The sequence below is a fragment of the Cyanistes caeruleus genome, chromosome 14 (genome assembly GCF_971803275.1).
Source record: "Cyanistes caeruleus chromosome 14, bCyaCae1.hap1.1, whole genome shotgun sequence".
In the NCBI taxonomy this organism is placed as follows: domain Eukaryota; kingdom Metazoa; phylum Chordata; class Aves; order Passeriformes; family Paridae; genus Cyanistes; species Cyanistes caeruleus.
The window spans coordinates 9434178-9453681 of NC_141714.1; the positions used below are offsets into that span (position 1 = coordinate 9434178).

Below are 19504 nucleotides of genomic sequence, written 5' to 3' on the forward strand. Positions count from 1 at the left end.
AGACTGTACTGATTTATACAGAGCATATACAAGAACCATGTCATTACTAACTGCAAACCAATCTTTAAAATTAGTTACTGTCCAATAGGTTTTGGAAAGATACACCTGTCCTGCTGCCACCCAGTCTGGAGCACAATGATTAGTTGAAGATGGAAGTTGATGTGAGTAGATCAAAGCTCAGTATATTAGGTCAAGCAATTTTAACACAGATTTATGAACCAAGATTCTGGTTCGTATTCTCTTAGGAAAGAAAAATGGAAGTACTCCATGAATTTTTCTTTTCAATATCTGTAACTTTCTTGCACTTCTCTAATGGCATTTTCCTTTCTCTCTCTCTCTCCGCCTTTTCTAGGTTATCCAAACTCTTTTTTTCCCTCTGCTCTTGGTGTGCCAGTACACTGGTGTTTTTTTCAGTCCCCAGGCATGTGTATTAATCTTCGTTTCAAGATGCAAGACCCACTTTTTGGTTCTTAAAGTTTTATTTTCAGACTGAATTGTCAGCCTAGATTAGCATTACTATAGCTTTATCTAGTTTTTCAATCAAATTCCATCTTATTGGTATTGAGTACATATAACAAGTTACCTGAGCATCTATCGCTTGCTAAGGATGGGAAATTGAGACCTCTGCAGAACTGATTCTCCAAGACATAAAGACCTTCAACTTCAAAAGAAAGTCTGTTGCCCTGGAAATTATTGCTTGGGCAAAGAAGTGCCTTTTGGCAGATTTCTGATCTTTAGAAGCAAAACTCCTATGACACAAAATGAAAGCTTGTGGCATATGTGTTTCTTAAAAGAAGACCAAGACCTGTGGTGTTTCATATTTCTCCTATATAAAAGCTTTTCCCTGTAAATACTTGATGATCTGAAAGTCCTTTGAACCCTTAGCACTCACCAAGAGCCTGGAGTGCACTGGAAAGCATGTGGCACTCTCAGGTGTCCACACCATGCTCTGAGGAGAAGCAGAGCTGGACTGTGGCTTCACATCAAGCTGTTCCATGAGCAGCAGCACAGCCAAGTGCAGGGAAGAGGCAGCAGTTTTGTTTATTGTTATTTGCATTTGCAAACAGTGTCTAGAAGCCTAGGCATGGAGTATGCAGGAAAGAAATACGCTCTGCTCTGCACTAACGCTGAACAGACAGATGAGACAAAAGTGGTTGCTAAAGGCATGGGAAAGAAGCAGAGTGGTGGCAGTAGATGGCATGCTAGTTCCTGGTATACAGCTCTCCAAGGCTGGCCACTCCCTAGGTGTATCAGGAAGGAAATCTTTGTGCAGAGTTGAGGGACTGTAAGTAACTTTGGAGATGTTCAAAGTATGTTGTTTCCTACAATGAAGGACACTGTGGTAGAGAAGATGAAGCTGCTTTTGTATTTTTGTAGGGAGTGGATGCTGGAGGTGGAAGTCACTGCCTGAGGATAAGTGACAGCCTGTTTCTCAGTGCAGAATGAGAGATGACAAGGCTGGGACAGCTTAGAAAGGGAAAGCTTAGAAAATGAAGATGCTTTTTGTTTGATGGAACATAAAAGGAGGACAAAATTATGCCAAAGATGACAGAGAGGACAGCTGATGTGGTCAAAGTGACAGAGTAGTAAAATTTTTTCAAAAATATTGCAAATGGATGTGAGCAGGGACAGAATTGCATTTTTCAAAGCCCAGGAAAAATACTCCATGTTGTTTTAATGAAGAGAAGAGGTGTTTGGAGCCCAGAAAGAGTTTTTTCCAGTGTGATCTGATAAGAAAAGCCATATCTGAATTTGTCATGTAGAGAGCACCTGCAGGATTTACACATAAGCTGGATTTGGGGACAGAGAAAAGGATGGGAAATAGAGGTTATCCCTGATTATGGATTGCAACAAGTGGTACTGTACTGTTGGCAATGACTGAGAAAAGAGGAAAAAGGATTTGAGCTGTATTGCTATGTTAAGCTAAAACTAATGAGTAGATTTCTCTGAAAAGATTTTAATTCAGACAGGATATATTGGAGCAGAGAGATACTTTTGTGTGTTGATAGGATAAAAATATAAATTGAATTTATGTTTTTAAATCAGGCCTGGGCTGAAAGTTGACAGTTCCTCTCTCATAGGAGAAGGAGGAAGAGGCAGCTGGGTTTCACTGGTGGAAAAATTGAGCTGGAAAATATGCCACAGTCCAGATCATTCGTGGCAGGGTGGTTTCATGTGGCTCACATGATTCGGAGAATTATGACTATGGAGCGGCTGTGGATACCTTTGTGCTTTTACAGTTGCAAAAGGTAGTTAGCCGGTCTGTTGCTGCCTTAGTGAATATAGATGCTGGCTGTAGAAGCAATTTTGAAGTCCTGTTTTATCCTTGAGGAGAGAAGGTGGTTCACGTGGCAGTATATTTTTCTCACTGTATCAAGTTTTCATCTAGCTGTTGAATATAATTTCTGAACCCAGTTTGTATGTCATTTTCTCTTTGGCTTTGTATATCTAATTTTGTGTCATAGACATTCTTTCTTTGTTTTAAAGCATATTAATGAGAAACAGGAGGGCAGAGGAAACCAAAATATTTTTAGTCTAGTGCCTTCAATTTAGTGTTCTGTGTGCACTTCACAGCTGCTAAGCTGTGCTGGAGCTCTTAACAAAGTGGGGTCTTTTTTTTGTTTGTTTTTAATACAGTGTGAATTCTTAGAAGTGCATACTATACACCCACTTGGTAAAATTCATGCTGTTTCTCTGTGGTGCTGGCTTGTGGGATGAAAAATTCCTATTGCTTCCACTGGAAGCACTCTCCTAGGCTGTATGAGATGGATCCAAGCCCACACCGGTGCAGGAGCTGATTATCAGCCATGGCATTCAGCAGGGACTGAGAGTTAGAATGCCAGTGCAGGTGCCAGGATGGATTGCAGCAGGCACAGTCTCCTGGTGAACTGAGGGAAGGGGCTGCTGTGTAGGGCATGAACAGCAACAATCCAGCTGTGGCTGCTTGTGGTAACATAGGGTAGATGAGGGAGAGGCTGAAAGGTTGTTAATGAACTTTGTTATGACATAAGTTCGTATTTTTCTCACAGCTGACTTCAGTAAGACAATTTCTGGCTTGATGGATGGCCTGAATGCCAATGAGCCTGGGCTTTTTTAACTTTCAGAACCCCAGGTGTTAGAAAACCAAATTCTGGTCATTGATGCTGGCTGCACTCCAGCCCTACTTTATTCTTTGCTTTCTTTTTTGCTAGAACTAATATAAAGCCTGCTATTAAGCTACCTAAGGCTGGCATCACCATTGATCCTGAACTATCATTTGATTATCATTTTAGTTTCCTACAAACCCCATATTCTTTGTTCTCTGGGATACTGGAAAGATAAGACCATGTGGTGCTGTTAATTCAGTTCTCTGTTAATGGGCCACTGGAATGTGTGGGGCTTTTAACTTTTCATGTTAGAGCTCACCTGCAATTCTGCTCTTAGCATTCAAACTGTAACATACTATTACATTGCTTGGAAGCCATTCATGTTGCCTTACAACATGCTGGGATAATTCTAAGATGCCACTAGGTACACTGAAGTTCCCAGACTGGCTTATGCCTCAGCGAAAGCATTTCCATGTGTTACAAAAATGGATTTGCATTAAAGTTGCAGTTCAGATTTGGAGCTGGCTTCTGAAATGAGTCTCCCAACAATCCCCAGTTTCTTTCATTTGCTTCACAGAACAGCCTTGGAGAGCAAACCAACGACATAATCCTGTGATACAAGTGGACTGGGAGATGTGCTGCTGGAGCTAGGTGCTGCACATACTTTGTGCACTGGATCAGAGTAGGCAGTCCAAGCTGCCTCCCCCCTTTATCCCTGAATACACACAGCAGGATATTGTCCATCAAAACCAGATGTTTGCTTTAGCAATCCCCTCTGCTGTGCTGCATTACTTGTTACCTTGGACTATGTATGTATTAGATGGGATTCTGTGATACATGTGTGTTTTGGTGGGATTCATTGCCAAGAGAATTACTCTTGTAGGTTGTTTTTTGGGTTGTTTTTTTTTCCTGCAGTGAATGCAGATTTCATAGCATATTATCTTAGCTATGTGATGTTATTTAATGACAAATTGCCTTTATTAGTTTTGTACTGTCTTACTGGCAGTAGTTTGTCCCATCTCACAGTCAGCTGCACATAATTTGGCTGAGGTTTATTAATAGTTTCCTAGTTTATGCTTAGACTGTGCTAGATTCCTGTCAGAAAAGGTATCACCTTTGAAAGCATTAGAAGGTGAAAGCACATAATGAGCAAAGACTGCCTGCCATAGTAAATGCTGCTGGGTACTACAGTTCTGGTCCATGTACCTGTAGTACTGGAGCATTTGACACCTCTGAGGGAGAAACGGGAATAACCAATTTTAGGGCATGGAGAACAAGGAACAGTGTGAATGTATGACTTGCTCAGGCAAGAGGCAGTTAGATCAATGTAGGGAATTAAGCCTAAGCCTAAGATCAGCTCAGACTAAATGCCTGAATCACTAGATTGTAGTTTAATTTTTAATGGTTTCTCAGTGGGAATGAATGAGAAAAAAAATGGGGATGAAAACAAATAGAACTTGGTGTTTGTGCCCTTATGTCACTGTGTTTCAAGATTCTGCTATTGTCTGTGTTATCTTTCTTTGCCTATGCCTTAGCAATCTGCATAATATTTTAATAAGTAATTTTAAGGGCCTTTACCCTGCATTAGGCAGAATTAATATCCCGTGGCACCCACACTGCCTGCTTGCTGTACGTCCATATGAGACACTTCTCTCTAGGGAGGAAGTTCTGTGTTGAACCAAACATTTCTTGAAGCACATTGACTGCTTTTTCTTAAATGTGAGTGATAATAAACAGCATTACCTTAATGTATGGCAAAACAACAGCAGCAGGATTTTGGGAACAATCCAGCCATACTGGAGTTACCAGAACTTCACTGTGTCTGTACACAATAGGTATAAAACTGACTACTTCCAGATTTCTTGTACTTGCTTTGATGTTTTATCATTCATGACTGAGATAATGTCATGTAACCAGTCAGCGCATTTGTTCTTGTTGTGCATAACATTCAGATGAATAGTACAAGTTCCTTACACAATTTTGCAGAGAAATAATTGTTTTTACCTTCAACTTCTAGTGTCAAGGAGCCACCTATCTATTTGGCATTAGTATTTGAATACTGATCAGTTAAAATGCTAAAATTAACAGAAGTTGCTATGCTTCCAGTTATCTGCTCCCTATGAAAAAGACAAAAGTCTCACAATGTATTATTGGAATCACTAAGAATGAAACATTGCTATGAAGGAAGAGTCCACTCATCAGTATTTTTCCTGATCAGCTCCTCCTTGTAGATTGGCTAATTCTTTCAGAGTTCTTATTAAACTTATTTATGTACTTCCATTTTCTCTGCATGAATTAGAAACAGACAGGAAAAAAAATCCTAATTTAAAGTATAATTTATGACAAATTTTTGGCACTGCAAAGGTTGATCATGGAAAAAAATTAAATATTGGAACTTCATTTCATATTTATGATGTCTGCCTGTGACAATGGAGTTTAACTGCAGGACTTTTTACCTTCTGAAAATACTAATTGGATTTTCAACAGGATGTTCATGAGTAAAAGATGGTGCTACACAGTGAGACTTTTTTTTTCTTTAAGTAGTTCTGTTTAATGAAATGTATAAAAATCTTATATTGTTCTGTCAAAACAGAAGTAATGTGCTTACTCTGTTTCCTGCTGTGATCAACCAATCTCGCAATTTAAATCTAAATGTGCATAATCTTGAACACTGGGAGGATTAGAAAAAATGATAAAGAAAACACCCACATTTCCATTTAATAGATGGCCTTTTGAGCTCATTTCCAATTTAGTGCTGTCCTTCCTTACTGAAAACAAAAACAAATTTCCTGAAAATAACATCAAAACAGCAAAAGTGCATCAATTAAGCCACAAGATTCAACAGGGCATCTTTTAATGGGCCATTAAGCCTGGGGTGTATTGTGAAATACCAAAGTAAAGGGCAGATTACTTAAAGTGCCCACAGAATATATTAATGATTCATTAAAACATGCCATATAAACAAATGGTCATATCATAACTAAGTGGCCTGATTATGCAATCATTTTTAATGGTGTATTAAAAGAGAAGATCTACAACAGCAAGTTAGAATTGGATCCAGCCTGTTAAAATGAAGGCTAAAGTTATTTTTAAAACCTGAAACATATGATATCTACAATTTTCCAAGTAATATCCCACCATAATTGAGGGAAGCAAAGGTTTAAAAAAATAATTTTCAAAAGTAGTAATTTGATTAAGTGCCTGGCATTATTGCTATAGTTAAATTTAGATTTCTCATTGGCAATCCTGAGGCTGGAGTCACCAGTAATCCTGAACTACAATATGATTACCATTTCAATTGTCTCATAAAACCTGTGTTTGTTGTTCTCTGGGATACTGGAAATATAAGACCAGTGCTGTTGCCACACTGCTAATTAATCTCTGTTATGTAATGCCTCATAAAGCATTAAGGGAACCCTCCACAGAAGGAGGAGATTCCTGGAAAAATAGAGTTCCAAAGAAAGTTGTTTCTTCCTTTTCAGTTCACATCCAGTGCGAGAGAAGCAGTCTATGAGAAGCAAGTAATCCCGTTTTGTAGAGGAGTTTAGCTTTTTTTTCAAGGGATGAGTTTCATTTATCTTTTACAGACATTGTTTAAATGGTATAAAAACTGGCTCTGAGACTGGAGATGGGAGGGAAAATTTCTGCCCCCAGATGGTGAATTATCTCAGATGCAAGTGTCTAAGACTAAACCTAAACTCTACTATGTGTAATTGAGTGAATGGTAGTTCTAATTAGTAGTTCTTATGAAAGGACTTGTAACAAACTCTTCTACTTTATTTGGTTACATCACTTCATAGCAAATGGACTGCAATGAAATTCAACATTGCAGAAATTTCCTGCATAACACCATCCCTTACATGCTTAGAATCAACAGCATAAAATGGTTTTGATATCCCTATCTCCCAAAAAATCATTTTCACTCTGTAGCTGGTCCATCATTTACACAAACCAAGACAGTAAAAAAGGGAAGATGATAAGAAACACATTGAAAACAATGTGGGCTGCATTCAGTTTTTTCTTGATGGCTTTTAATGTATTACTGATCTTAACATATGGTAAATAGTGCAGGTTCTTTCCTTTTGGTAATGCTGCCTCTAGTGAGGCCTTTTTCCTTGCCTTTAAATAGTGTGTGTGTGTGTTCTTAAGCCGACACTGAACATCTATCACAGACCAGGCTGGATGGGGCTCTGAGCAACATCACCTAGTGAAAGTTGTCCCTGCCCATGGCAAGGGCTTGTAACGAGATGGTTTTTCAGATTCCTTCCAACACAAACCATTCTACAAGTTTGTGATGGATTTAGATAAAGCTATTTAATCTGTGGTGCTTTCTAAGCTTGATTCAGCTCCTCTAAAGAGCAAAGAGATTTGTGAAACTGTCATTTGTAAAAACAAACTGTAATAGAGCGTGCTGGTGCCTGGACTTTAGAAATACACTGGTGGTAAATACTGGTGCTGGTGAGATGGCCTTTTGCATGCTCAATTTTGAAATGTAAGAACACAAAGAAAAGTAGCTGTGTGTATTCAGTTCCAGTTTCGTTTTGCAGAACTAGAAATTGACCACTACATTTTTATTAAAGCATAACTCCTTTATCAGTTGGTATTTGCTTTTGTGCAGGTGGTTTTGCTCCATTTTTTTTTTTCCCATTAGGAATAAGAAGTAATTGCTAAGAAGTTAAATCTGTTTTTTTTCCAGACAGTTCTTCCATTTCCTTCGGACTCTTTCATTTCCCCTGAAAACCTGCATTTATGGCCTTTCTCCTAAGTACTTTTCACCTCCAGAGTTCTCTAGTAGTCTTTTTTTTTTTCTTTTTGTCCTGCATTTCTGCAGCTCCTTCTCTTTTAGAGAACTGTGTCTGTTATGCTTTTGCCTTCCACTTCTCACTGAATTCAGTAGCAAAACTACCAGTAATTCCTCTTAGAGCCATGCTGACCCTGCCCTGCTCTCTGGGACACAGCTCTCTCCCCACTTTTAAGGGCTGTGAGCTACTTGCAGACTTCCCTGCTCTGAGAAGTCTCTTCTTTGACCTTGTACAACATGTTAAAGGTTGTGTATAGTATATGAAAAAAAATCTCACCTGCAAAGTAAGCCAAGTCATTATTATCTAACCTTGGTGCTCTGCAGGGTCAGGAAGAGGCAGCTGTTACTGTCAGAGTGTGAGGATGATACTGGAGTGCTCTGTTACCTGTAGAAACTGGTGGAAAATAAACTCTTCAGGCAGCAGCAGTGATTCCCTTTTAGCACAGAGAAATATTTCTATACTGAAGAAAAATGCAGCACCATAATGACAGTGTTATCCAGCTTCTACAAACAACTTGCTTTGATGTCATCACCAAATGCTTGGAGGCTGCTGAATTGCTGTGTGGGGTTTCTGGGATGGAAAAGTGCTCTGTTGGCTTGGGCTTGAGTAACTGAGTGTTCTTCAATGACATTAACTCCCATAATGTTCTTTGAAAATGTAAGTGATTGAAGTTTTGTAACCACCTTGCTTATTGGACTTACTGGTCTTTTAGAAAGTTGTTTCCTCACTCCATCAGAAAATACTTGTGGTAGTGAAACATAAGGTTTTCTTCAGGAGAAACTCAGAAGAGTGGAAATCAGAGAGTAGCTCTATGATCAATCCAGTTTTGGGTTTTTGATAAGGTGGTCATAACTTTCAGATCCAAGTGTCTGCAGAGATTTTTTATGGGTCTGAACTAGAAATGTCAACCAGCCTCTGTCTCTAATTCAGCATCTGCCTTCATTTCTGTCTTCTGAAACTGGTAAAATCCTGCTTCAACCAAGTAATGGGCCAAAATAGACCAGGTGTGCCTTTTCCTTAACTTCTTTAAGAAGAATAAACTCATTCCTGTTCTTGTTCTCAGGGCATGCAGCCCTCTTCTTCTCTGAGTCCAGATATAGTTCACTGCTACCCGTGCTCCATCTCCTGTATTTCACCAAGCATGTGAAATGACACATCTGAGCCTCTCAGGCATACGGCAATTGCAGCAGGCCCTGATAAATCCCATTTTATACCTCCCACCACCACAAATGGATGCAACCCAATTTCTGCTTCTAGCATTCATAAAAATTCTTCAAAAAAGGTTTTTAGACAAGCCTTTCAGCTCAAACTGAATCCAGCGTTTGGGTTTTTTTTAAAGATTGATGATGGTAGGTATATAGGGGACATTGGTCAGTACCATTTTGTCATCTCATATATGAAGTATTGTTAGAAGTCTTGGGAAACTATGGAAGTTTTAACAGTTTGATTTTTTTTTTCCCGCTCCTCTAGTTTCCTAGGCCAGATAAGCCAGAGAGGCTTTTTGAATCTCAGCAGCTGCTGGTGTTAAAAGTACTTCTTAATTGCATATTTTTGAGAGGTTATAATGGCCCAGTGGTTTCCTAGATTTGCAGGCCAAAAGACATTACTGTGATCATCTACTCTGACCTCCTCCAGAGATGTAGGAATCACAGGATGAAATCCCATTAAATGGATTAAATAGTAAGTGTAAATTAAAAAATATAATAAAATGTACTATTTCTTCTTGATGCTGCTCCAGTACCTGATTTCCATGTTCCAGTGTTGTCGAAAAGAAACTTTTTCTCTCACTTTAGCAAGTGTTGCATTTTTTCCTCCCCTGAGAATCTTCGACTTCAGAAAGGAAAAGTAATCTTGTTGGACATTAGGCTATCCATGGGTCTGTACAACTCTGATATATCATCCCTGTCATGCCTGTAGCCTGAGGCTTTGTGTGTATGTGACACATCACTTAGCAAAGATGATAGGGAGGGCATGTTTGACATGTTCAGGATCCAGGGATAGAACTGGTACCTACATAGCATCTGCCAGTTTGTGTGGATCTGAACACACTCCAGAATGCCCCACTGGAAACTTGGGCATTGTGTGCGATACCAAAAATGAGAGCAGTCCTGGAGGCACCTTGTTACATGCCACAGGACAGATTCTTGAGCTGACTTTTTTCAGATTCTGCTTATTCTGGAAAGGATCAAGTATGGTTGTTTTCCCTGTTTTGCAGTGCAGTGTGTTATGCACAGCACCTGCTGGGCAAATGTTAAGGTGGCTGTTCTAAATTAAATAGCACCAATCCTGTATTGCAATAGTCACACTAACAAGGTAAAAGTAACTCCCAGACTGACACAGTCGGGGTTCCAGTAAAACCGAAGTCAATACCAAGGCAACTTAAAGTGTAGTATTTGCTTTTTCTGCCACTGACTATACATTTCTTCCTGACTTAACATGGGTGATTTATAGTCAGTAGTGTGACAGTGTGCGTGATGATCCACTGTAAATCAGCAAGCAGGAAGGATTGGAAATTTCCTTTTATAGTCCTTGAACAGTTTAAAAAGCTTTGTGAAAGTCATTTTTCCTAAGATGCAAACCATAAGACAAAAGATATTCCTCGTAACCAACCAGAACATAATTTCTAATGCATCTGTTTTCCAACCTTGAGGATAAATCACTACTACTTTATTTTTGTAGCCCCCATCATACTAGAAAAGTGTAAGTCTCAAGACAGCAGCTGCAAAACAATGGGGATTCTGCATTTAAACACATATATTACACTATACACTGCATTTTGTCTTGTAGCTAACTGCCTTTCTGATAATAATTAGTTCAGCAACACCTGGAGAAAGTTTAATTTTCTGGAGAAAGAAGATGAAAGCAAAGGAACAGGAAGACTCAAGATACTGAAGCTGTTGGTGTAGACACTTACATGGAAAGCTTTGATTTTAGAATGTCCTGTAAAGTTTATAGGATTCATTCTTTGTGATTTCAAAACTAAAGTTGCTCTTGCAAATGAAAGGCCATGGTCACCTACAATTTCTCAATACATTTGAGATATCCCAGATTTGAAGAAGATAAAAAATCCAGTCAAGCATTTTTTGTAATTGGGGAAACTTCAGCAACAATGTCTTCTGAAGAAACCCACTCAGTGATTTGTTACTGAGATAAATGGGGATTGGCTAATGAATGAAATATGTCCTGAAAACTAGAGCAGGAAAAAATAGGTCTTATGATCCTGCAGTAGCTAAGGCTCTTGGGAAGCTTGTTTCTCTCTTCTGGTGCCTTTGGGTTGTATCTCCAAGTCCTATGTCCTTATGAGAGAAGTAGGATTATTTTCTGGATTTTTTCTTTTGAGGTAGTATGGAATAGCTCTTTGAAGCTAGCTCAGAAAATTATGGTTCAGGAGTAGTAAAATTGTGATTCTCATCTCCAAATATCCAGTAAGGCTATTCACCCTGCTTTTTGTTTTTCACACTTGCCTTTTGTCATTCTCCCCTGTGTTCTGGAGCATTCAGCCTGAATCTGAACAAATGTGAAGAGTGATGTATGGACTGTAAATGCAGTTTTCTCTGCTGACTTTGGGCCATTGGTGGTAAATGCATTATCTGGAGCAGCAAGTTTTATAGAGAACATTATGCAAGCACACAGGAACTGTTGTTGACTGTGCAAGTATCAAAGCCTATTGATTAGCTGCTACATGGACTGTAATAAAACTATAATTATTAATTATGATAGAACAACATATGTGTCTACAGGTAGCAATCCACCTCTTATTTTTTTTGTCAATTTATTGCTGAGGCACAGTAGATTGTAAGTCACCTTTGCATTTTGAGAGAGAAAAAAAGGAACCTGTGTAATTTCAGACTAAAGGGGATGATGCCTTATTGTTTTCCCAGTTTCTACTGCAAGAAATTGGTATTTGTGAGCTGTTCTACACAGAAATAAATGGTTTTATAACCTCTGTAATATAGGAGAGCAGTAATCTGTTTTTCAATATTAGGTCAAGTTGCACTCATCTAATCTTGTGTGTTCCTTTCTTGCAGTTTCTATGCTAGAAATTGTAAAAGGAAGCAGTCTTATAAAAGATACATTTATTGAGAGAAGATTGTTTGTTGCTATTGACAGCACTAGGGATATGAAACATGTTCTTTAGAGCCATTTGTTAGAGCTACCCTTTTCTTTATGGCTACAGGTATAAAATGCAAAATATATTCCAAAATGATCTATTTTATGCAATATGAAAAAGGTAATGTAATCTTTAATTTTGACCTTGTAGCAGTTATTCTCTGTGTGGTGAACTATATATTGTTGCCGTTACAATAAACCTTTAAGCTTCAGCTGATTTTTCTCTATATTGCTTAATTAACTAAACACTGTATTGCGAATAAAATAACTATCAGTAAAAATTAAAATATTGGGAGGGATGAAAGCATTATTTCAAAGTGGATAAACTCTAGTACTTCTGTATAAGGTATGTATAAATCTTTTTTGTTTGCATATCACATATACAAGAGAGCTTCCAAATTAATTCTCCTGTCCTGTATATCCCCAAAGAGTGCCAAAGGAGCTATTATTTTAAAAGGAGATTAAACTATCTTTTAGACTTGGAGGTCTAGTTTTAAGATCTTCTTACTTTAATCATCTGCTTGTTTTTCTCTTCCCTTCCTGTTTTCCCTCTCAAAAATGGTAATGCTGGAAGTACTCATTACTTCAAAAGATCAAAATTTATTAATAAGTGTGAGAGTGCCAAGGAAGGGAAAAGCTGCAGAGGCTTTCTCCTTAATAAGGACAATGTACAAAAGCACTGATATTGATACATACTCTTTAAAATTATTATTTTTTTTTTTTTTGCATTTGGGAAAGACCTTTAGCTGGAATAAACCTGCAAAATTCATTTGCAATGAGGGTATAGTTATTTTAGCTTGGACCAAAAAATCTTCTGTCTCTTGCACTGGTGTGATCTGCAGATCTTGCTCTGCTTCTTCCCACCCTCCACAAGTGCTTTGTTGCATTTTTGATTTAGATCACTCTGTCTACTTTGGTTTGGAAAGATACATGTCTATTCTTCAAGTTAATTTTTATTAAATTCATTGATAAATAGCAACATCAGATGATTAGAAAATGGAGGTGGCTGAATGGTACGTGCTTGGAGTTTAATTCTGTTTTATTCCTTCACTGTATTTTAGTCAAAGCAATAATTTTACAAATAAATGCTTAATTGTATAATCTGATTCCTCCTTTTAACTTTTGATTAAGCAGTACTGCCTCTATGTATTTATTGCAAGCTTCTTGTTTCAACTGTGCATTAAAAGGCTTTTAAAAGTGATGTCAATTGATAAGCATAGGTAATCAAAGGCTTGCAAACTGAGGCTTGATGGTGTCTGGCAGGGTTGTAGCAGAGAGCAGTGACAGGAGTTTGACTCCTGCTGAGCCCTGGTCACACTGGCATTTTGGGCAGGTTATTTTCAATGCAGTGACCCAGGCTGAGCCCTCAGTCCTCTGGACATTTTTCTTCATCCTATTTCTGATTCAGATGTGGATTTCTGTATATTGCACACCCAGATGAGAGTGATGGAGACCTAGAGCTCATGGAATAAGGGAAAAGAAGGTGAATACATGCTGTAATAGTCTATTGTGTTTTGGGGAGGAAGTTGTTTATCTTACTATTCTTTCATATATTAGTGCTGGAATAGAAAATCCCAATACTGATGCAGTTCCCTGTGCACTTCACAGGGTAGCAAGGCATGTACTGGAGAATGTGCTGCTTGCAATGCTGGGGGTGTCTCTGAGAGTTAGAATTTATTTTTAAGGGAGAAGAAAGCTTTTTTTTCCTCATCTTAGGAAGATTGCCAGCCTCCAGTTCAATATCTGTTTTACTGTTCTTTTCATCAGGTCCTACCTTAGTAATTTTTCCTTAATGTAAACAATCTTAATCTTTTCCATCTCCATTTTATGAGAAGTTCTGCTCTGCTCCTCTCTCCAGAGTCTTCTTTGGTGGGGTGGGGTACATAAGAACCATGAGGGGTAAACTGCAGGGTGTGAAGGAAAGATGTTCTGGGAGTAACTGATGCTTCATTAGGGACAGAGGTTTTCTGTTCAAAGGTGCACAGGGCAAAGTTATGTCTTTGCAGGGGATCCTTCTGTTAGGATTACTTATATGAGTGAAGGATTTTCAAAATTATTCCCTAATAGAAACATTTTCAACAGAGAAAATGGATTTGTCTGTGTATTTGAGATATGTATATAATACCAACAGGGTATACACAGATGTATTCACAACAGCTATACATTAAAAATCTGGCACTATATTTGCAAGGTCAAGAATTGGAGAACTGAGAAAATCTGAATTTGTAATTCTTTATACAGCCTTAATTCTATGCAGGCTGGATTTCTTCCCACACTTATCTCCCAACACTGAGCTCTTATTTTACTCAAAGCCTAAAGTGTTTGGAAGAGAAGGTTGGATCATGGAAATTGAAAAACATGTCATAATCCTGAAAGGGCAGAATAAAGACTGTGCAGCAGCATAAATCTGCTGTTTCTTAAGCTGAAGTGTGTGATTTGCAATCTAAACTTTTAAATGCAGTTTATTGGATGCCATTTCATATTTATTTTCTTAAAAGCAGAGAGAAAAACAAGTCTGAGTAATTGCAGAAGCTGTTATATGGCACATCAGGGTTTGAGAGCTTTCCTTCTGGCTCTGCCACATCACCTCTGGCAGCAGGAACAGAGGCTGCAGTTTCCAGGCTCCAAAACTGGGGAAGAAAAATAGTTTGTGCAAGTTGAGGTTTCTCGTTTTTTCATAAGAAGGGTTGTTTCCCCCCTGTGGGGTGCTGGAAACGGGGGAGGCTGTAGTGAGGACAAGCAGGGTGCCTGGGTGTTGGCACCTGACTACTGTCACCAAGGTTGGGAAGGATGTTCAGCTGGCAGCTGCCTTGTCCCAAGAAAAGCAAATGCAAAATGGTGACCTCTGGAATTTTGACATCACTTGAAGAAGGGAACAAACTGGCTGTCCTAACTTTTTTCATCACTGCATTTGCTTTTTATTCACATATGTTGAGAAAATATGAAATAACTTTTGGAAAAGATATCAATTTTATTTTAGATGTTGTTAAGTTTTTCTTCCTCCTATAAAAAGGGTACATTGTCTCTGCTTCTTACATATAGTAATTTTTCTCTGATGAAATTGAGAAGATACTTTCCTATAATTTAAGGGATTTCTATTTATCTCTGCCCACAAACAAAATACTACTTTTTGAATAACATAATATTCAGTTTCCTATCATGTCACTGATAATTGTTATTAATGGAAAATGTGTTATTTTTCCATTAGTAGACCTGCCAAGCCAAAGAATAAAAGTGTAAGGAAGTAGAATTAATAATTCTGTTGCAATGCATCATATATATAAGACAGTGATTGCAAGGTCAGATGGGCCTACATAGATAGATGGTTAACTGGTTGTGCTGTAATGAAAGCACAGGCCTTTTACATATGTTTTAGGAATAATGTTTTTCATAAAGACACTAGATTGATTGTCTACAAAACCATCTTCTGAACCAGAAATTATCAACATTCAGGGTAATGAAATATTAAAGATAAATTTATGAATCCATATTAGAAGTGAATTTCAAGCCCTTGTAACTTGCTGCTCAGACATTCCTTATTCCAGAAATGAGATACATGAAAAATTACAATAAAAGAATATTCCATCTCTTTTTCTGTTAACATATTTACCAATCTCTTTATAAGTGATGTGCCTTCTTTTAGGCCTAAATGAAAGAAAATAAAGCTTCAAATCACTGACAAAAAGTGAAGTTGAAAAATACATAGCATGAATTTTTCTGAGAGAACCGGTATATAGTTATATTTTTGTGTTATAAGAGACACAGGAATAAGATTTGTTGGTTTCCTAGCAACTAAGAGTCTCAGAATTTTAAAGCTGCAGATCAAACTTCTATCACCTGCTTAGAAGTATGGATGGATGTGTATTAACAAAAACAATTTCTGAAATAATTTCAACATAAGCCACTGAAATATTTTGTAGTAATCTAAAAGTAAGATCTGACTTTCTAGATCAATATCAACTCCTAATCACTCCTAAATCCTAATCAGGTTGGCAATATATAACATCTTTCTCATGATATTTAAGATATTTATCAAATTCCATTAAATGTGTGCTTTGAGCCTCTTCAGGGGAAAAATAAGACCAGCTGTTAGGAGGAAGGAAGATGGAACTTGAGAAAAAAGAATAATTTTTTTTTTTTTCAATACATCTAGTTGTGTATTTTAAATTCCAGTTTGTTTTTAGTCCTTTCTCATTCTAGTATTTTTTCCTACTTTGAAATCCAGACTCTAGTTTGGCTTTTTTTGCTAAAATACTTCGCAGCATTGGCACATATAACTTCTGTGTAGTAGCTCCTAATCAGTGTGTTTCACTGCTTAAATGCAGAATGTTCTACAGGATGAAAAGATGGCCTCTGGCCACATCTCCTGTCAGTGATGAGTCTGAAAACCTTAACACTAGCTTTGTGTTCAGGTACCCACACAGGCACTGGAGCTCGGCACAGTGCAGGTCCTTCCAGCTGTTGCTTGCAGTGCCCTTGGATCCTGGGCATGGAGCAGTGAGGTTTCCTTGCTGCATGAAATGCTTTGCACGATATTCCCTTATTCACACAAGAGAGCACAGCAGTTCAGAGGAAACGCCCAATTCCAAGATTGTAAATATAAACTTAATGGTGGATAACATATTCATGAGTTTGAATTCTTGGTTGAATAAGGGTGGATGCTTCTGCTTGATGCCTGTTCCAGCTTGTTGAAATACAAACTGTATTATTCTCAAATGGGAAGTAGCAAACAATAGGATGAAAAAAAATTCAGAAAATGATAATAAAATAGAATAGAACCACAGAGTGGTTTGGGTTAGAGGAGACTTTGAAGATGATATTGTTAAAAGCCCCTGCCATGGGCTGGGACATCTTCCACTATCCCAGGTTGCTCCAAGCCCCATCCAACCTGGCCTTGGACACTTGCAGGGATGGGCCATCCACAGCTTCTCTGGGCACCCTGTGCCAGGGCCTGCCCACCCTCACAGGGAAGATGACAAATGACTGGAAGCCATGACATTTACAAATGAAGGACAGATTAAATTAGATGAAGATTGTTTTGGGCATAAATAAGTTGTTTTGAAGTATATTTGTGTGGTGAAAAAATAGTTACTTAAGATATGTTCTCTTACTTAGAGTTTCCCCGGACTTTTGACTGGCATTTAGCAAGAGTCAAAGGGTCTGGACATTGTATGTGAACAATAGTCATATCTAGAGATAAATAACTAGTGCTAACATTGTTTTAGGATCAGTGTTGAGGCGTATTAGTAGTTGGCTTAAGCTCACAATATACTATGGTCTGGGGAAAATCACTCCATAGTTATTGCAGATTTATTGTCTTACTTTTGGAATGAGATGTAGTATGTGGAACATGGGACATAAAATCTAATCTGTCTGAAATAGCTTTCTGTTCTTGGTGATGCAGCTCATACTCCTTTTTATGGGTGTTGCCTTTATATTGTGTCTTTTCATCTGAATCTGATTTTTTTTTTCCAGCTTGATCAAAGCCACTTCCCCTACCTTGAGAATACATCTATTTTTTTTCTTTTGTCACAGCTGTGTATGACTCTTGGGCTGTGAGGAAGGAGTTAGGAACCTGATATAAGTCAGGCCGGATTCTCCTTTCCTTCTAAGTTTAAATTACAATTTAATGCATTTGGACTGGCATGATATCTTTCCTGCTATGTAAAGTATCTTCTGGTGTCCCACAAGGTTTTATAAACATGGCAACTTGATTTATTTTTGCAGATTATCGGTATGATTTGAGTCTAAGTAATCTCCAAATGTGGTAGGATCCAAGGAAGCACAAATACCCACTGTCTACAGCTTAGTTCTTGGCATTGCTGGTGTTCTACAGTATACCACATGTACTGCAGTGGAGTCCTGGAAACATGGGAAATTCTGCAGTGTTTTATCATACTGTGCTTAAATACACACTCTGCTACACACTCTGTCCCTTGGGCTTTCCTGGCCCTTCCTCCTGTCACAGCAAAGGCACTCAGAGCTGTGCCATCAGCCTTGGCCCTCAGTGTAGCTTTCCTTTTCCCTGCAGCTCTCTTTCCAACTAGGAAGCAGGAAGGGCCAGGCTCACCTGCTTCAGCCAGCTCCCTTTGGTTTGGATCACACTCCAGTAAGTAGATAACTCTCACTTGTCACCACATTGATCCACTTTAGGCTCAGCTCCTGGGTTCAGTAGTTTCCTTCTGTTCCTTTTTTTAAAAAATAACTGGGTAACAAATATTGAAAGCTATCGCAGAAAACAGCAAAAGAATGGCAAAGTCCATCTCTTAAATTTCTGTACTACTTGCAGAATGAACAGTGTTAAATAAAGGTTGTTTTCATTCAGAAAACATGGACACATTGTGGCAAGAGTATAGCTTGTACATATTAATTTATTTCTGCCTGTGCATAAACACAGCTGAGATTTTTCTTGACTTCTGGTTTATCTGAAAAACAATAATTTTGCCCAGAAAGTAAGGTTTTTCCATGCAGAAGCTATTGCCGTGTTGCCCTTGAAACTTTTAACACACTGCTTGCCAGGAAGTTGGCCTAAGAATGCAACACTCCTTACACAGTAATGTGAACTATTAAGCAAATGGCACAAAGTAATGTTCTTTCACTGAGCAAAAATTCTCTCATTTAGGTAAAATTTCAGCCTGCTGTTGTCTGTTACAAGCCAGAATGACAAAGAGAAATAAAATGTAAAAGCAATATGAGTTTGAATCAAATTATGATAAGAGTCAGATGCTGCCATTATACAGATATCCCCATAGGCAGGCATTAGGAAAATTTGCTGTAATGGTATGCTGAAATATCATTCTCTGGTGGGAAGATCACTGAGATTCTAAAATCAACATTTAACTCTTTCACAGTCCTCAGGCTGGAGACTTGAGCAAAGAGGCACCCAACTGATAGCAGTGCTTGTGCTCCACTGGGAGCTATGAACCAAACTGGACAATTTTCTGCAGTGAATTATTTGTTTTGGAACTGATGGTGTTGTGCCTGGACATGATAAGTGCATTGTGACTGTGCAAGTGACCAAGAGAAACCTGGGTAATAGAACAGAGTCCTTCCCAAAGGGAAGTGAACCATTTCTGCTGCTGAGCTCCTGCTGATGCCAACAACCCCACCCAAAGCAGTTACATTTCTTTCATGAGCATCTTGAGAAGTGAGAAGTTTGCAGTCTGAACCATAAAGATAAGTACTGCTTTGTACTGCAGGAAAATGTAGAGTTCAATGAGTGTGACTAATTAATATGTTTTGAAGTAGGATATGTTTTCTCTGGTTTTTTTGCTTGAGTTTTATGTTGGGTTTAAGTGAAAGAATTTAGGCACACGAGCATTCTACATCTGTGTGTGTTCTACTTAGAGAAGGAATGTTTGGTTGAATTAGATTAATTTTTAGAACACATGAAATTCTGCAGATTTAAGCAAGGGAAATTATACTCTGTGCTGTCTTATAGGCATTTGCATGTCACTTTGCAGGCAGGACAAGGACTTGAGGAAGTGATGAATTCCAAAGCACTGG

The 19504-nt window shown here is 38.3% G+C and overlaps 1 protein-coding gene and 1 long non-coding RNA gene across 6 annotated transcripts in view; one reads left to right on the forward strand and one right to left on the reverse strand.

Moving 5' to 3' along the window:
- The window catches only part of GAB3 (GRB2 associated binding protein 3), a 774285-nt gene that overhangs the window by 242144 nt on the left and 512637 nt on the right, over positions 1-19504 (reverse strand). The gene's annotated exons all lie outside the window — the stretch shown is intronic.
- LOC111928716 (uncharacterized) overlaps positions 1-19504 on the forward strand; it is an 83410-nt gene that overhangs the window by 21530 nt on the left and 42376 nt on the right. For 2 of the 4 annotated variants that reach the window (XR_015276469.1, XR_015276468.1), the window contains exon 3: positions 75-161. The exons of 1 other annotated variant lie outside the window; for it this stretch is intronic. This is a non-coding gene — a long non-coding RNA (uncharacterized LOC111928716). The remainder of the gene's footprint in view (positions 1-74; positions 162-19504) is intronic. One more of the 4 variants, XR_002864272.2, reaches the window with a different exon arrangement.